General features: G+C 43.1%; 1 pseudogene; it reads left to right on the top strand.

Annotated features, from left to right (window-relative positions):
* The window catches only part of LOC127235933 (sodium- and chloride-dependent transporter XTRP3A-like), a 205,519-nt pseudogene that overhangs the window by 45,919 nt on the left and 141,305 nt on the right, over positions 1-18,295 (top strand).

The following is an 18,295-nucleotide window of genomic DNA, read 5'->3' as shown; positions in this document are numbered from 1 at the left end:
TACCTCATCAATGATCTAAAGTAAACTTAAGGGGGTGGTTAAAGATTGTTCCATATTTTCTTCAAAGTAAAGAATCAGACAGATAAACAGAACAGACAAAACACATAGACAGCTGGCAGAAAGACACACTGTGTATTTTCAGCGTAAAACCGAAACCAGATACTGAGTTGGAGGCACAGAGGGTCTTAAAACCCAGGCCCCTCCATAACCACGAATCCCTGGGACTTGTTGTGGGCCCCGAAACATCGGGGGCCCCAGATCCCTGGAATGTCTCCCAGGGTGGCGGGTAGAAGTCCAAGCCTGTCAGCTCCTTCTCAAGCCACCTACAGACACGACTAGTCGTTAACCGATCGCTGCACAACAAGCAACAAGTATGAACCAGACAACAAAGAACAGAAATTAAGCACTGGCCAGCTTACCTCCCGATGGGTGTCAGTGTCAGTCTCTAGGGGGAAGGGTCTCCAATCTCGGTGGAAACTCCAATGAAAGACTCCAGGAGGCCCCAAGAGTTTTGAGCCTGTCAGTAGGGAAGGCCCTTGCCCCCAAGAGACAAGACCAGACCACTGGATGCAAGTGCAAGAGGTTATTTATTGTTTACACACAGGTACCTATGGATGCTTCAGTCTTTCTGGAGACTGAGAGAGCGAGCCTGGTTAAAGCATATGCGGTTTATGTAAGGTTGGTATGGCAAGAAGCAGGCTTACAGAAGCAGAAGCATGGTTACAGGGATTTCATTGTTTCATCTAAATGTAGCAGTTGTAGTTAACCAAGGACAGTTCGTTATTCGGGTTGGGCACAAAGAATACAAAGAATTCAGTTATGACTATCTCAGCATCCTGGATACTGTCCTGCTGACCTTGCTTTGGTCCAAGCTTCAGAACACAGATATCTGGTTGGTGTTGGATGAGAGCAGCACCTGATTCCCTCCAGTACTTTTCTCATAACTTGACATTGGCAAATTAGTACGAGTAATTTTAAGAGGCAATAAGCATAGTGGGGGCCTTTCACTATCCTATGCAATTCATGTTCATTCCAGTCACTAAGCTCCTCCCTTCCCCAACTACCCGCGAGTTAGGAATCCAACTACCCATTAGGTAGCTTCTTCTCCCTACCTTGGCTGTGTTTTGTTTTGTTTTGTTTTGTTTGTAAGACCCTCAGGATGAGTAGTCTCCTAATTTCAGTCGGTACCCCCAAGAACTCAATGTGTAGTACAGCTGCTGCAACACACAAGAGGATTTAATGAACAGGAAACATTTGAGCAAATGGGCTCCTCCAGCAGGCAAGCTAGAGATAAGCCGCCTACCCCTCCCTCTCCCCCCCACAGGTGTTTTTATAGGCAAACCCACAAGCTTAGGATGGGGGTGGGGCCCTCTGTCTATTGAGTATGTGACTCTTTCAGGCCAGATGGTCTCTCTATTAGGGTCAACAGACATTAGGGCCTCAGAGTGTGCTAATTAATTTTGTCTGGGCAAACTGGAGTTGCAGCTATCTCTTTGTTTCCTAAGGAGCCTACTCACCACCTGCTGACTCACAAGAAAGGAGGGGCAGTGTGAATTCTTGGAATCTTGTTATCTCCATTGTGAGGGGAAGTTAGCAAATTCCAAGGAACAGATATTGGTTTACAGGTTACTCCTTCATTTCAAGTGAGGGGGTTTCTTTAACTTTACTTTTTTGTCTGTCAGTTTACTTGGGGAACTTTCTTATTTCCATCTTGTGTTTGTCTTTCTGACTCTCCTTACCTGTAAAATCAGATGAGCACTTGGTCATGGACACTGGGAGCTTTAGAGTTTCTCTCTCACTCTGCTCATCCAGTCCTCCAGTGCAGGGAAGCCAGAGGAAGAATCCCATTAAAAACTTACTAAATGAATGCAGCCAGAGCTGCAATGAAAGCCATACATTTGGACTAAGAAGGTAGTGGATTAAAGTGGATTAAAGCACTTGCAGTGCAATGGTGAGGGAAAGTTTGGATACCCAGAACCCAGGCAAACATCTGGCAGTTGTAAGAGTCTGCACTCAGGAAGCAGAGACAAGATCTTTACAGCAAGCTGTGTGGCTTCACCAGCCCATCAGAGAACTCTGAGCTCAAATAAGAGACCTTAGCTCAGTAAACAAAGTGGAGACTGATGAAGGAAGACACCCACCATCAACTTCAGACTTAGTAAACGTGTGCACGTGCATACACACACACACACACACACACATACACACACACACCTAAAGTCAATAATGGGAGATGCTGAAGGCACTCCCACACCACTCTGGATCCATAGTAGTCAACTTCCAGCAAGTTATTAGTATCACCCAAACCCATGGTAAGGATGGACCAGCTACAAAAGCAAAACTGTCGATGCTAGAGCACTGTTTCTCAGCCTCTAGGTCACAAGTCCTTTGTCAAACCACTGTCTCCAATATCAAAATTACAGTTAGGTAGCAATGAAAATAATTTTATGGTTGGGGGTTACTATAGCATTGTAAGAAGTTTGAGAACCAATGTTCTTGAGTATAAAGGAAGGATGTAAGATGTCTCCGGACACAGATGCAATCATGCCAGTTAACAAGGAGTTTGTTTATAAACCGCCAAAAACCTGGAATCCAGCAGACTGTAACTGCTCCCTTCAGCCAGTCCTGAACAAAGAATGTTAATTCTAAGGGTTATGTTCCAGGTGTCCCTCCTCTCTTCACGACTCTGTTGCTCCAACCCCTACAACAAAGATGAAAAACAAAACCAACAAGGAAGCTGAAGGAATTTTACCAAATCCCACTTTCAAAAAAGTCAGCAGACCAAAGTCCATGGTCTTAATTACTTCCGGCTGCAAATGTGCTGAATACCAATGTGTGAAAACATACATGCACATGCACGAACAGTGAGGCTTAAATGCATGTAAAATGTGTGGGAGAAAGGCAGCAGTCATGTGACTGAAGAAAGATTATAGATTATGCATTCCCCCTCTTAATTATTCCCTAGATGATACTTGAACAAGGGGAAAATTAGAGGGCATTTGACTCTATAGAGTGTCATCATTCTCAGAGTTAATGTTCCATTTCTCTTTAATGCTTACTTTCCTTCCCCTCCCATTCCTTCCCCTCCCCTTTAATTCATTTCCTTTCTTTTCCTTCCTTTTCCATTCCTTCCCTTTCATTTCATTCCTTTTTCTTTCCTGTGCTTTTAGTCCCTTTAATTCTGCCAATTCTCAAAATGTTAATTTTTTTTGAGACAGGTTTTCTCCGTGTAATAGTTCTGGCTGTCCTGGAACTGACTCTGTAGATCAGGCTGGCCTCAAACTCAGCAAGGGCTGGGAGTAAAGGCATGAGCTACCACCACCCAACCAGGATCTGACTTTTTAAACGGGGCCTGTTAAGACTGATACTTCCAGTTCACAGACCATACCTTGGAAGAAGATTCAGGGTTATTCAAATGTCCCCATTCTGTCAGATTCTGGGGGCTTAGCCTGCCACCCTGGGTCCTAAATAATAGCATTAGCTTTCCATCCTAGTATAAACAGTCCCACTGTGGCTGGCTCCAGAATGCCACATAATTGCAGGGTGAAAGCCTAGAAAGAGGTGAGGATGGCTAGGTGTGTGAGCTGCACCAGAAAGGCTTGTATACACCACTGGAGTGAAGCTCTATGGTGACCATGGCTCAAATGAACATTCAGCCTGGGCGTGGCACACACCAAAATGTCCAGGAATGGATGGGGACTCACCCTACAGTGTTTACTTAAGATTGTGTGCACACACATTCAGGCTGTGTCTTATCCTGTTTCTGCAGTTCTGGGTAGAACAAAACCCGAGCATTTGTGAGCAGGCATTAAGCCTCTAGCTAGCATGTATAATTCCCAAATTGAGCTTCCAGTTACGAGGCCATAAAGTTGTGGTCTAGGCCATAGAAGTCCCCTCTGCTGCTCTTCCCTGGCATTTTCAGCATCAGTCCTGGTAACAATCTACTCCACTGGGCTTCATGCTGTAGAACATGTTCTACAGATGTTCAAAGCAGTCTTTAAGCACTCCCAGGATTGACCTTGTATGTTACAGAGGAAAAACATGCCCAGGAACCAAAAGTGACTTCAGGAGGAGTAAGGAGGTTTAAACCATCCCTGTCTCCAAATTGGGACTCTGTGAAACTCTGCTTCTGTATTTAACATGATAAAGGTTGGAGCTCCTCTTGAGGCTCTCACAGTCAGGGCATTGGGTGAATATTGGAGCGGGTCTGGCCAAGAGCTTATGTGTCCTCTGTGCTCTCTTTTAAAGGTCCCATGTACCTTTTGTTTCAAACTCTTCTCTAGTTCTGTCCTTCTCTGAGTGCACATCGGAATATCTGATGTCCTCCCTCTATCTACGAACTTGGTCCCCTCACAATCTCCTGGAAACCTCATTTTCCCCAAATCAGAAGTATCACATGTAGCCTTTCTAGGTACCTAGGCTAAGCCATCTCTCCTCTGTGGTGATGGGTGTGGTAATGTGTGTGGTAGAAAGGATAAGTGACAAGACTCAGTGTCCATGGGTTGGTAGCGAAGCCTCCATTCTCATACATGATAGAATTACCAGTAGCTGTAAGTGTATGTGGGGGTGGGGTGTGTGGGTGTGGGTGTGTGAGCATTCCCCATGTCCCACCCCCAGAAGTCCTAAACCTAGAGAGATTTAAAACTTCCCTATAGGTTTGTTCACAGTCAGTAATCACTGTCTTATATTTTGTTCTTAGAAGAAGGGGCATAAAACAAAAATCAGTTACAAGGCAAGACTATATTATGGGTGAGCTAGCAGAGATGGAGACTATATTGGGGCAAGAAGGAGCAAATGTATAAACATCCTATGCAGATGGAGCTTTCACAGAAGGCTGTTTATTGAAATGATTGAAGAAGGACATGTGTATGAAGGAGCCCAGAAAGCCTGTGGCAATGGCATCATTAAATACTCCAAGCAGAGGGAACTGTGGAAAAAGCATAGAGAGCATGCATACATGAAGCAGAGACCAAGGTAGTGGTAGGAGTGGTGAGAGAAGTAGGTCCTTAAGGGTTCCTTATTCACAGGCAGACTAAGAAGAAGAGGAGGAAGAGGAGGAGGAGAATAGGAGAAAAAGAAGAGGAGGAGGAGGAGAAGAAGAAGAAGTGCTTTGCTTTTTACTCTTGAGGGCAAGGCCAGGGTTAACCATGAGAGTGGTATTGTCATCACTGAGGCACACAGGAGGATGGTGGCCAGAGAGTAAGGGGATAGTGGGTGATGGCGGTGATAGACAAAGGGCTAGAAGAGAAAGTCTTGAAGCTTTAGATCCAGGTGACCTGGGACAGTAAGAAAGGCTTCAATTTTCCTCGCCTGTGCTTTTGCTCTGTTGCTAAATCATGAATCTGAGCCAACCCCAAAGGGAACCTGTAGAGTAAATTGAAGTGGGAGGAGGTAAGTGAATAGAACTAAGGAGTAGGATGGATGGAGCCCTGCATCCAGCGTTTACTTGCTAGTGGCTCTTCAAGTGGTCCCCATCACAGCAAGCGGCAGGGTAACCCAGGATGTGTGTCTTAAATCAAGAAAGTGTAGGCCTCAAGAAGGAAATCAGGCTAATGAACACCTGCTGTGGGTTTTGTAGGCAACTAAGGTATGTAAGTGGAGGGGAGTCCAATAGTCAGAAAACATGAGTCAACTTCCTGTAACCCACTAAAATTGGGTTCCCTCTCTCTCTCTCTCTCTCTCTCTCTCTCTCTCTCTCTCTCTCTGTCTCTCTCGATTCCCAAAGGGATAGAACTCAGTGAAAGGCCTTGGCCATAGTGATAAATGTCACAAAGAAATGAGTCTATCTTCCAGTGAGCCCCTTGGGTTCTTCAAAGAGGGTACTGCTGTGGGGGTTATAAAGATAAGTCATTGCAATGCTCCAAATATCCTATTTTATGAGTAGGAATTCTGGAAAATAGAGAAATTCATGAAGAATAAAATACAAACTCAGGGTCTAATGGTGAGGTTTAGTAGTAAGACATTGACTTAGCATGAATGAGGCCCTAGGTTGAATCCTGCACAAACACACACACACACACACACACACACACACACACACACACACCCACACACACACAAAGTCAACAACAAAAAACCCTGAAATTCTGCTACCCAGTGATAATAATAGCTCCTATTTTTTTTATTTTAAATGTGAGAGCTACATTTTACATTTCATTTGATGCTTTTCTCTTAAAATTAACCTAGCCTAGTTTGGCTAGCAAAATGGCTCAGTGAGTAAAGGCTCTTGCTGCTAAACCTAATAACGAGTTCAGTTCCCAGAACCACATGATAGAAAGAGAGAACCAACTCCTGAGCACTGTCCTCTGATATTTGACTCTGTACATATGACTTGCCATACGTGAGAAAACACCTGGTCAGGCATGATGAGTAATAGCACTCACTTAGCTGAGGCAAAGAGATTTTAATTTCATGACCAGTCTATGGTACAGACTGAGATCCTGTCTCAAAAAAATACGATAAAATGAGAAAGAGAGAGAGAGTAAAAGAAATGAAGGAGGAAAGAAAGGAAGAGACAATAGAGTGGGGGGAAAACTTTTGTAATAATTTTCAAAGTCATATCCTATTATTTAAAAATATAAACTTAAAGGTTCAATAGCATTCCATTTATAGAGGTAACAACACATTTAAGCATTTTCCAGTTGTGGAACCTAATTTCTTTAAAGTTTGACACTTTATTATTAAATAATTATAAACTTCTAGTGGAAGAGTTGGATCAATTTATAATCATTATCACACTATATTTGCTCATTTATTATTATTATTATTATTATTATTATTATTATTATCATTATTATTGAGGCAGGGTTTCTCTGTGTAGCCTTGGCTGTCCTAAAACTCACTCTATAGACCAGGCTGGCCTCAAACTAAGATCTGCCTGCCTCTGCCTCCTGAGTGCTTGAAGTAAAGGTGGGTACCACCACCTATTGGCTATTCGTCATTTTATGTTCTTGCTGTTTGATTGTTGCATTCTGATCTCTTATAATACAAAATATAATTGCTTCTCTCTCAAATAATTACAGGTTTTAAGTTCCTAATAATTAAATTAATTAAATTTTTGAAAATTTGTTCATTTCCTTCTTCAGCATCATGAATGAAATGTTATCTTTGATATCACCCTTTGTAGTTCAAACTTTTAACACATTAGCATTCCATTTTATATTGTTATAACTGAATAGCACCCAGTGAGTAATATATAAAGCACAGGCATGTGTTCAGCTCATCAATCTGAAGGCTGAACAGTCTGAGAGTATGATGCCTGTATAGGCTACTTTTCCCATTGCTACGACTAATACTTGACAAGGGCAACTTAAGGAAAGAAGATTTTGGCTCACAGCTTTAGGGTACAATGCTTCCTGGCAAAGAAGTAATGTCACAATGCTGCTGTTTTCCCTACTACCACCAAAACTCTCATATCTGTTTGCACACACCCACACACACAGTTGCATGTTCACAATTTATTTATACACATGTATGTTGAGGCCAAGAAGTCAACATTGTGTCTTACTCGATTGCGCTCTACCTTATTATAAAAAAAGTAAAAAACATTTATTTTTATTTTATGTCAAGGAGAGTTTTGTCCACATGTATATCTGTATGTACAAGCCTGGTGCCCATGAAGGCCATAGAGGGTGTTGGATCTCCTGGATCAGGAGTTACTGATAGTTGTTAGCTGTCATTTAGGTGCTGGGAATTGAACCCATATTGTTTGCAAGACCTTTAAGTACTCTTTAACCACTGAGTCATATCTCTAGCCCTTTTGAGACTGAACTCACCAATTCTGCCAGACTGACTGGCCAGCAAGCCCCAAGGACTTACTGTCTCTGACTCCTTAGTGCTGGGATGGAAGGCATAATCAGTTTTTTTCTGTGGGTGTTGGGAATCAAAAATCAGGTCTTTACATGTATAGGGCAAGCCTTTTACAAACTGAAAGTCTCCCAACCCTTCGTTGCTCTGTTAGTTCAGTCCAGAACCCTAGTCCTTTGAATGTTACCATATTTAAGGTAAGTCCTCCCTTTTCATTTAAATATTCCTGGAAACATCGTCACTGACAGATCCAGAGGTATGTCCCTATGGTGATTCTGAATCTTGTCACCTTAACAATGAAGCTTGCACATCAGAGTCCCAGTATCTGCTCTGCTTTATCCGTGTTGTAACACAACAATGGAAACATAGGAGCTCTGTCTAGAAAACATTTTAATCCAAAGCCACTCCATCTATATGTTCCATGAATTCATTAATCCAGAGCCATCATGACCCCATCATCTTTCACAGGTCCCATCTTAATTCATATTCCAACACATGAAACTTGAGGAATACCTACAAATCACAGCATGCTTTTCCTTCTTGCTCCTTTCCTTACCATATTCTACATAGCACATCTTTAAGATATAATCTGGGACTCCATATGTGATTATTTTACCATTGGTATCATGTTTCCCTAGTCATGAGTTCCTTTTCTCTTTTACATTATTTGTCCATTATTGTCCAACAGCATTATTTTTGCCCTTCATTGTTTTGCTTATTGATTTACTATTGATACTTATTTTATAACACAATTTCATACTTGTGTTCTTTCTTCTGATCCCATGCTGCAGCTCATCAACAAGTAGTTGAAGAACAGAAAATGAAAGACTCGATATCTGAAACTGTCTTTCCTCTCAATGGGCAGTCATTTCCTTTGCTCAAAATCTGTAGATTTTTTTCTATTGTTTTCAGATATTTAATTCTATGATGGAGAATGTTTTTGACTGATTTTATTAATTCTTAGGTACCCTGGCCACTTCAAGTATCGCAGAAATATATGTGATGTTCCATAATCTCACACTATCAGAAATTGTCTTACAAATTTCATTATTGCACACACTTCAACTGTTGTGTCTGTGGTGTTCTATGCCCCTCAGTTCTGATAGAGTAAAGGCTTAAGCTCTATGGCCATGCCTTCTCTCTGTTCTTATGATGTCCACCCCTTGATCATTTTTTCTGTGAGCTTAATTTATCATTATGACTGTGCTGTACTTTTTGCTCCACTGGGCTTTACATCCAACAATCATATTTTTTCATCTTTAAGAAGCATGTTTTTATTTGCACTGTTGATCATCATTGCTTGATGATATCTGATAAACACAATTCCTTTCTGCTTCTTCTCTTTCTCACAGCAAGTCTATTCTACAGGAAGACATTTGTTCTAACACTGAAGTTTTATTGTATGTGTGTTGATATACAGTGTCTTATCATACGTTCAAATAATACTTCTCATTGCCCATCATGATGGATAGACTTTCCCCTGTCTTATCTATTGCACATACAAGTAAAGTTAGAGGAAGTTAAAATAATTATTTGTGCTTTTTAAAAACCTATTTATTTTGTTTGTGTAGCAGGCAGAGGACAACTTTTGAGAGTTCATTCTCCCCTTCTACCATGTGTGTCAAAGGAATCAAACTCAGATCATCAGGCTTGGTGGAGAGCACCTTCCTTCAGCTGCTAAAATATCTTACGGGGCCTGGTGTGAATTTTTAGATGCACTGTTCTTAGCAACAAGAGTGACTTTCAAGACATCTCCGTCATCATCCTCCAGTAATATCTTTATTACCTACCCTCTTAAATAGAACCATTACTATAGAACCATTATCACCAGCAGTCTGTGGAGGGCCTACTCCTTGCCAGAAGTAAAGGCAGTGATGAGCCAGATAAAGTCTTCCTCTGTCCTCAGTGGCTTAGAAGTCTGGGGGTAGCATAGCTATAAATAGTATAGGGACAATTGCCTTGAGAGGAGGAACTATCATACCAAAGGTGAAGAAGACCCCACCTCTGTATTTGAAGTATGGGGGGATGTGTAAAACATTCTGTAAAACCTAATAGACGTTAATCTGTAGTCACCCTGGGCTCCAGCTTTGCCTGGTGTCATGCGGAACTAATGGGTAAAAGCTCCCTCAATGGTAAGGAGACAGATACCAGGAGAAAATGGCAGTAACTTATTACTCAAAAAGTAAGTCATACAGATTAGAGAGCAGAGAGGGAAGCCTCTGGAGAAGCCAAATGTGTGCAGAAAATGGACAGGGAGAGACAGAAATGAAGGTGTTAAGACCTCTGAACCAGGGAACAATGGCCGTAGAGGGAAAGAAGTCCTTGGAGATCAAGGGGGTGTGTGTAAATTTTATCTCAAGTGTAAAGAGCAAGGAAAGAGGATTTGACCAGGTAAGAGACTGAGGGCTAAAATAAGCAGAGTGCCCCAGTCTCTGACACAGCCTGTGAAATACTTATAAACTGAGAGCCAGAAGACCAGTGTGGAGATATAATGGTGCATGGTACAATGCAGGTAGAGATACATTGGCAGGTTTCAGGGGTCTAAGGAATAAAAGCCAGTCACTTCCTCCCAGCCATCCTTCAACTCAGTGTTCCACCCACCTGAGCTAGCACAGACACACAGCCAACAACAACAACAACAACAAAATGCTCATTTATGCTGTAGTTATCTGTTGTGCATGGCAAGAGATTGAAAATGGCAACATTGAAGGTGACAATGCCTGTTACAGGCAGAGGGATGACAAAACACAACTAATGATTAGGTAAGAATTATTGATTCATGTACAACGTCCACACAATAAAATGGGATTCAAATTCTCCAAGTCTAATGCAGTGGCCAAGGAAGCCTGTATCAAAGCATTTGGGAGGCTGAGGCAGGAAGATTGCGAGCTTTTGCCATACAATGAGACAGTGTTTTAAAACTAAACCAAAATCAAACAAAATGTATCCCCTCCAAATTACTTTACTGCTTCAAAGGTAAAAGTTAAGATGTAGCAGACAAATCTAGCAGACACCACCTAAATAAGCCACATGAGAAAAGTCTGAATTGCCAAGAAGGGGCAAATGGACATCTTGTACCTCTGGAGGAGAACATCAGGTCACTTTAGTGTTTCTGCCAGAACCGCAAATGAGGGACATTCCACAAAATAACTTGCTGGTATAAAGTATGGGGGGGTGGAGGGGGAGATAAAACCCTTGAGGAAACATTAAGACCAGATCTGAAGATCTGACTATATTCTGGAACCTATCCTGAGAAACTAGTAAAATTTCAATAGCACTGTATAGCAAATGTCCTGGGTTTTGTTTATTTGTGGGTTTGGGGTTTTTTGTTTGTTTGTGTTGCTTTGTCTTTTGTTTTTGTTTCTTTCAGAGAATCTTGCTATTATGGAACCCAAGTGGAGATACTGAAATGAGGGGAAAGTAGTGATTTACAGCAACAATAATCACCTCATACAGCTCCGTGGGGTACCTAACAAGCTTGACTGCTTCATCTGTCTCCATTCATGTGGCTATAGGTCCTACACACCCAGTACTTGAGCTAGTGGCTCACAATTCTCCAGCATGTAGCTCCTCCCCCTGGGGACCCTGGAGGACCCCAATCATGATGTTCCCTGGCCATACTCCATGAGGATGAAAAGCTGCAAGCCTCTGGAATACACATGCCATTCCTTTTTCTTTTCTTCTTTCTTTCTTTCTTTGTTTCTTTCTTTTTCTTTTCAATATTGTAATGGAAAAGGCTCTTTCCAAGGCCAGCCCAGACCCATAGGGTAGGGGAGAGAACTCTCCTTTTGGTTCAAGGATCACTGAAGAATAGTGACCATATTTAATTCACCAAGTATGCTCCTTGCTGGCCCTTCCCCTCTGATGTCTCCTTATACATTAGAATATTTTTTAAATCGAATAGTCATGGAAGTAGTTCATTTGCAAGAGGGTTTGGTAGAAGACGTCTTTTCAAACTAATTGCAAAATATCTTTATATTAATATGCAGCACATTTCTCTTATCTCCTTGTATAAATGTACACTTTCTTAATGAATTTGGTTTTATGAATCTTTTGATGAGGCTATTTACCACTTACAGATACTGTTCTGCTCATGGTTTGGAAACTTGTTCCCTACTCCATAACATTTAGGGGAAGGATATGTCAAAATTCATTCAATTATGAGGGTTTTGGCCTCGAGGGTAGATTGTTTTAATTACAGAAGTGACTTTGTTTTTAAAATGGAGTTCATGCCTCACTCTTGCCCTTTGTTTTGCTTGTCTTCAGTATGAAAGGACTCAGTCAAAAGTCAGCAGTGTGCTCTGCATGATGCGTCCTCCAGTGCCAGGACTTTATCACAGACCCCATCTCATGTATTCGGAGACACAACATGGTGTACTAAGATATGTTACTTATGGAATGTCCGTTGGCTTTGAGATTCCACTATAAATGCCTCATGTCACACTTTCTCAGGAATATGATATATATATATAATTTCTTTCTCCAAGTCTGCAAATGTTCTTTTTGTCCTGTTAAGTTTTATTCAAGGGGAAAATGTAATGTAGTTAAATTTATCAACATTTTCTTCCACAGGTGGTGTTTTTCCATTGCATCTAAAACATCTTTGCCTAATCTGAAGTTTTAAAGGTTTTTCCCTATTGCTTCTTTAAGTTTTCAGCTCTAGATAGTAAATGGCGGTCTATGGTGTATTCTCATAGTTTTATACACAACTTGTATGAATTATATTTAATTTATCCATACGTACATTTTCGATTGTGTTAGTGTCTTTGTCAAAAGGACTACTGAGCTTATCCTCCTGAACTGTGTAACTGTGTGTTGGGACAGTGATATGCAAGTGTTCGCTGGGCAGTGCTAAAAATGTTCCCATTCCCCCTTGACACCAGGCCTCAGTTTCCACCTGACCTCAAACAGTAGTCAAGTAAGTAGGCCCTGTCACAGAGACAAGCTGACCATGGGACTCACTAGGCCTACTTTGGTTACTGTTTGACATTTTGTGTAAAAGAGAAAAGAGAGAGACAGAGACAAAGACAGAGAGACAGAGACAGAGACATAGAGAAAGAGATTATTTTATAAACTCTGATGCTTGGTCTAGTATTCCAATAGACAGACAGAGGGACAGAAGGGAGAAAAGAAGGATGGATAGATGGATGAATAAATGAATCAAAAAGTGGTCAGTGAGATAGGTGGGCTGATATATGGTGAGAGGAATTGTAGAAGGATGGGTGTGTGAAAGGAGGAAGGAGGGGGGTAGAAGGGTGGCCAGAAGAGGCTGGTTGGGGAAAGGAGGGTGACGGAAGCACAGTTGCAGAGACATGAATCTCATCTCTCCTCACTGACCTGATGCTCAGGTCTGGCCTCCCACAGGGAGTTTCCTGGTCCCTTGGTCATGCTCATTGTAGAGGGGATGCTGCTCTTGTACCTGGAGCTGGCTGTGGGGCAGCGCATGCAGCAAGGTGCCCCTACCTCAGTGGTGTCAGTATGTGGGACCCTTCTCAGTTCCTCTGACAGAGATTTTGTGGGTTTCTGAGCATCACTGGTATGCATGGGCTGGACCTGTGACTGGATGAACCAACTCCCAAAGAGGGCTACCATGGAGCTCGGGCAGAGAGGGCCCTGGATTCTGACCCTCACATGGTACCCCATCCCACCCCCAATGAACTTCCACCTTAGGGCATCTCCACTCTGGACCTCAGCTTGATATTCTCTGACTGGCTGGACATAGCATTCATTTCGTCCCAGCTACCTACCCTCTGGGGATGTACACAAATGCGACCCCCTGCTTAATATGTGCCTGGTGCTGAACATGGCATGCACGAGTGTGAGGTCATTTCATCTTCACCACACCACTTAGGGGCGTTGGGGCATCATAGTGATACCTGGATGCACAAGCCAAGCATCTATGTGAACATACCAGATGTGGCCTACTGCACCCTTCCAGAGTGACCTTCAGTCACTGTCCCCTGGCACCTCCATGATGTGATTCTCCTATTTTGTAAAAGACCAGGATCTAGAGCCATCAGAGTTCATACATGTTCTGTGTACTTTTCATGTCCAAGAAAGGGAAGCAGACAGGAAGCCTGAGCCATTTTTAGGAATGAGGAAGGGTCCACCTGATGTGACCTCCTGCATCTTTGGAAGAAATATGTCCGGGGTATTAGAACTCATCATCTTCAAACTGCCTCCTAATGATGAAGAGCTATGAAGGCCATCAGAGTGTGCTGAGGCAGCAATGTATGCTGTATATTGGAAAACAGGGGAGGCTGCCTGGCCCCTTGGGCACTGACATGCACTTACTGGCCTGAGTTCCCAGTGGAGTGGGAGGAGTTGCTCTGTAATGCTATTGATACCTGTATAGTCTGCCACATGCAAAGTCAACAACTTACAACTCTTCTGGTTATGTGTGGGATGACAAAGGTTGACAACACTCCCAAGTAAACTCACTTTAGAGCAACCTAATGGCAAACTCTCACTTCTCACAGTGATACCCACTGTGGGACCTCATAGATCAGACCAGGCTGGGGGTAAGTGTTGTCTGTCTGTCACACTCCTGCCACATGGATGGGGCTGGCTCCAGGAACTCGACCTCCAAAAGGAGCAAGTTCACATCAGGCATGTAGTTGGCCCTTCTCCATAGCTCTGCTGGGTAGTTTTGGGAAAGCTCTGAGCTTTAGTTTGCTCTTTGGAAGGAGGATAATGCTTTTGTGTGAACTAACTGCACACAAAATACTGAGCCCAGGACCTGACACTTAGATGTCAAAAAACCAATACTGATCTACCATCTCAGATGATCAGAGTTGAGGGGTAGTAATTCCCAAGACGATGTCATAGGTGTGGTATCAGGTCTAATGAAAGCCTAAAGGAAGAGTGTTCTTGTTTGGGGATGTCACCATAGTTGTGTCATTCAAGTCCCACTGGTAAAATTACACACATCTGATCTTCAGCATGGCCCTCTGCTTTGCTCACAGGTGTTGCTATTGTGGTGGTCTCCTCCTTCCTCTCAATGTACTACAATGTCATCAATGCCTGGGACTTCTGGTATCTCTTCCACTCCTTCCATGTAAGCCAACCTCTGGCCAGAGCAAAAGCAAAAAGGGTAGAAAATGCAGGGCCACTCTCCAAGTGGGGAGCTGGTAGAGGATGAGAACGCCAGCCTGTGGGAACCCTCTCAGTGAGGGGGGAGCGTGATGGAAGCCACAAGCCAAGCAGGGATGACAGAATCTGGATCCACTACTTGTCACAATGTAAGCCAAACTATGCACTGTGTGTGTGTGCATGCGCATGCGTGTGTGTTTGCATGTGCGTACACACATGTGCACACTCATTTCTGAGGAGCAGGTCCACAGCACACATTGGAATATCTACAGGAATATTTTCAATGACAAGCATTTTAAACAGTGCATTATCTAAATTCTTGTTACTGATATTCTGGAAGGGTCTAGGCTTTGTGGAAAATAAATAAATGCCACAATTCCACACTGAGCGCTGGAATGTTCCTCTCCACCAGTCATATTGTATCCCACCCCACCCCTGTAGTGAGATAATCCTTCTCTAGCACTGACCACGCCCATTGGGGGGTGGAGCGATGGGCGGAGGTGACCTGAGTAAGGAGGTCGGAGGGGGCCAAAAAGGCTCTCTCTTTCTGGCGTGACTGACGGACAGGAGAGGATCGGGTTGAATTTCCTGGTGTTCATCTGTCTAGGTTGTAAGTTATTTCCCCCTGAATAAACATCTATTCGGCCTATTTGTTTATCCTGATCCTTATTTACCGCAATACACCCCCATCTTCATCCTTTTTACTCTCAGAGACTGTAATCCCACTGCCTCCATATCAGCCTCTTTCCAGATGGAAAAAGAAGAGAAGGACCCAGGAATTACCACTCTAATATCCATGCATTCCATACTTCACAAAAATCCCCCCCCCCTTACCTCTGCAGTAAATCCTCTCCCAAGGTCATAGGATAATGACACAGCAGACCTTCACTTGGACGTCTATGGGCCATGCAGATCCCCCGGAACATATAAATCTACACTGGCATGGCCATATACACGACATAAGAGCTTTTGTTCAATCCCACGAGCTACAAGTGACTCTACAGGACTCTACTTTATGGGAGGGTGTCGGTCCTTCTTAGCGGGTACCTTTAGCCAAGCAAATGTAAGGACCCTATCTTTACCTTCTGATGCAGATTAAGGGAGAAGAAAACTGAAAATCTCTCAGTTGTTCCATGCCCTAGAGCTTCTTCATGTAGCATGTTCATTGGCAGGAATATTAAAAAACAAAAAATAAAAACAAAAACAAACAAACAAACAAACAAAAAAAAAAAAAAAAACTGAAGTCAAGCTCATCTCAAGCAAAGGACCCCAGAGGTATCCTCAGATTTGCAGCCAAATATGTGAAACAGTGTGAATTAGAGTGGCCTCAGCAGAGGGCCCAGAGAATGTCGGCTAGGCAACTGAGCTTAGAGGGCTTCTGTTTCTTAGCTGGGACCTGCTGCTTGTTCCATCAGATACCACAGTGTCTCCCTCCTGTGGCCTGTCCATCCAAATGGGCTCACTGTTCAAGATTCTAACTCAAGTACGTTCACAGCTTTTTAAAAAATTGTTTTTAAAGTTTATCTTATTTATTTTATGTATATGGGTGTTTCACCTGAATGTCTATGTACAACATGCATGCCTGGTGCCTGCAGAGGCCAGGAGAGCTTGTCAAATTCCCTGGGACTAGAGTTACAGAAGGGGAGCCATCCTATGGTTACTGGGACTCTAACCTGGGGAAAAACAGCCAGTAACCTTAACTAGTGAGCCATCTCTCCAGCCCTACAACTGGTTTTGAACAGGGTAGCTACAAGGATCTGGAAAGACTAGGCCAGGAAGCCTCTGATCCACTATACTCTGTTGTTTCGCGCAAGCCAGGCTAGCCCATATTTTCAGGACAAGGTGTGAAGCCTCCTGTCAAAGATGCTTCCTATCATCCCACCAAGCCCTTGGCCTTTCCCTTGACTCTCTGTTGATTCTCACTTCATTCCAAAGGATCCCCTGCTGTGGTCTGTCTGCCCACTGAATGGTAACCATACAGGCTACGAGGAGGAGTATGAAAAGGCTTCGTCAATGCAGTACTTCTAGTGCAGGAAAACACTCAACATCTCACCATCCATCCAGGAGAATGGAGGAGTGCAGTGGGAGCCAGCACTGTGCCTCATCCTGGCCTGGCTGATGGTGTATCTGTGCATCCTGAGGGACACTGAGTCAACCAGCAAGGTGTGCTAGGGAGTGTGATGGGACTGAATCTGGTCCATGCTAGGAGCTGTCTCTTGCTGTCCAGAGTAGAGGATCAGTGGGTCAGAAGGCATGGATGGTGTTATTGGCATGTCCCTGTACTAGCTGACAGTGGAGGGTGTCAGAAGTGATTAAAGTTGTAGCACTGAATCTGAAATGACAGGCCCCAGCCAGTTCTCACACTCACCTGTACCAGGTCATTTCATGGAGATATTCAAACACCCTGCTATTCAGTCCTTCCACCTCAAATACCAGAGCTATTATTCTGTGGAGGGAACCTCAACATCAGACTAGCCAGCCTCTGGGGACTTTATTGTATAGTTGGATTTGGGGTCCCATTTCAAAGTGCTTTCAGGAAATCAATACTACCCAGAACTGTTGGGTTCTCCCTTGGTTTTTTTGTTTTGATTTGTTTTGTTTTGTTCTGTTGTGTGTTATGGGGTTTTAGTTCTTGTTTTGGCTTTTATTTTTAAAGTGTCTCCTTATGTACTTCAGGCTGGCATGAAACTGGCTGAACGGCCCAAGTTGGCCTCAAACTCAGTGATCCTCCTGACTCAGCCTTCTGAGTGTTGGGATTTTAGGCCACAGATATGCCAAAATACCCAGCAAAGGCCTTTTATTTGCCTAAGCTCGTTCTTTCTGTTGAAATGCCCAGGTTTCCATTCATCCTAGGGCTGGAGTATCTGCTGTATTTCCATCACCCATACCTGTTTCAAGCTGGGGTGAATGCTCCATACTCAGCTATTCAGCAAAGCAAATCCATAGTTGATCACGGTGTCTTATTCTTGTAACAGCCCCTCAGAGTAGATACATGAGGTCACTCCCAAAAGGCTTAGATAGGCAAAGTATTCTTCACAAAATCACAGCCAGGGACTGCACACTCAGGACATAGACCAGATTTACTCCAAGCTCTTCCCATCCTATTGGTGAAATGCAGCATGAATGTTCTCTTAACATCTTTTGTGACTTAGTCATTTACAATTTGTCTTCTTCTGAGAATCCCATGAGACCCCTAGATCTCACTCTTCTGATCACCTGCCTGCCTTCTCCAGTACTGACATGTTTGTTTGCTTTTGTTCTTTCATGAGGCATCAAGCTTAGAACAAACCTATGTCATTGAGATATTGCATGACAACACCAATGTTGTGCCTGGCGTGACATTTCACATTGTTTTCTAAGTCCCCATAGTGGCCAGCCCCACATAGTCGTCTTAGCC

The sequence above is a fragment of the Phodopus roborovskii genome, unplaced genomic scaffold (genome assembly GCF_943737965.1).
Source record: "Phodopus roborovskii unplaced genomic scaffold, PHOROB, whole genome shotgun sequence".
In the NCBI taxonomy this organism is placed as follows: Eukaryota; Metazoa; Chordata; class Mammalia; order Rodentia; family Cricetidae; genus Phodopus; species Phodopus roborovskii.
This window is presented reverse-complemented; position numbering and strand designations above follow the sequence as displayed.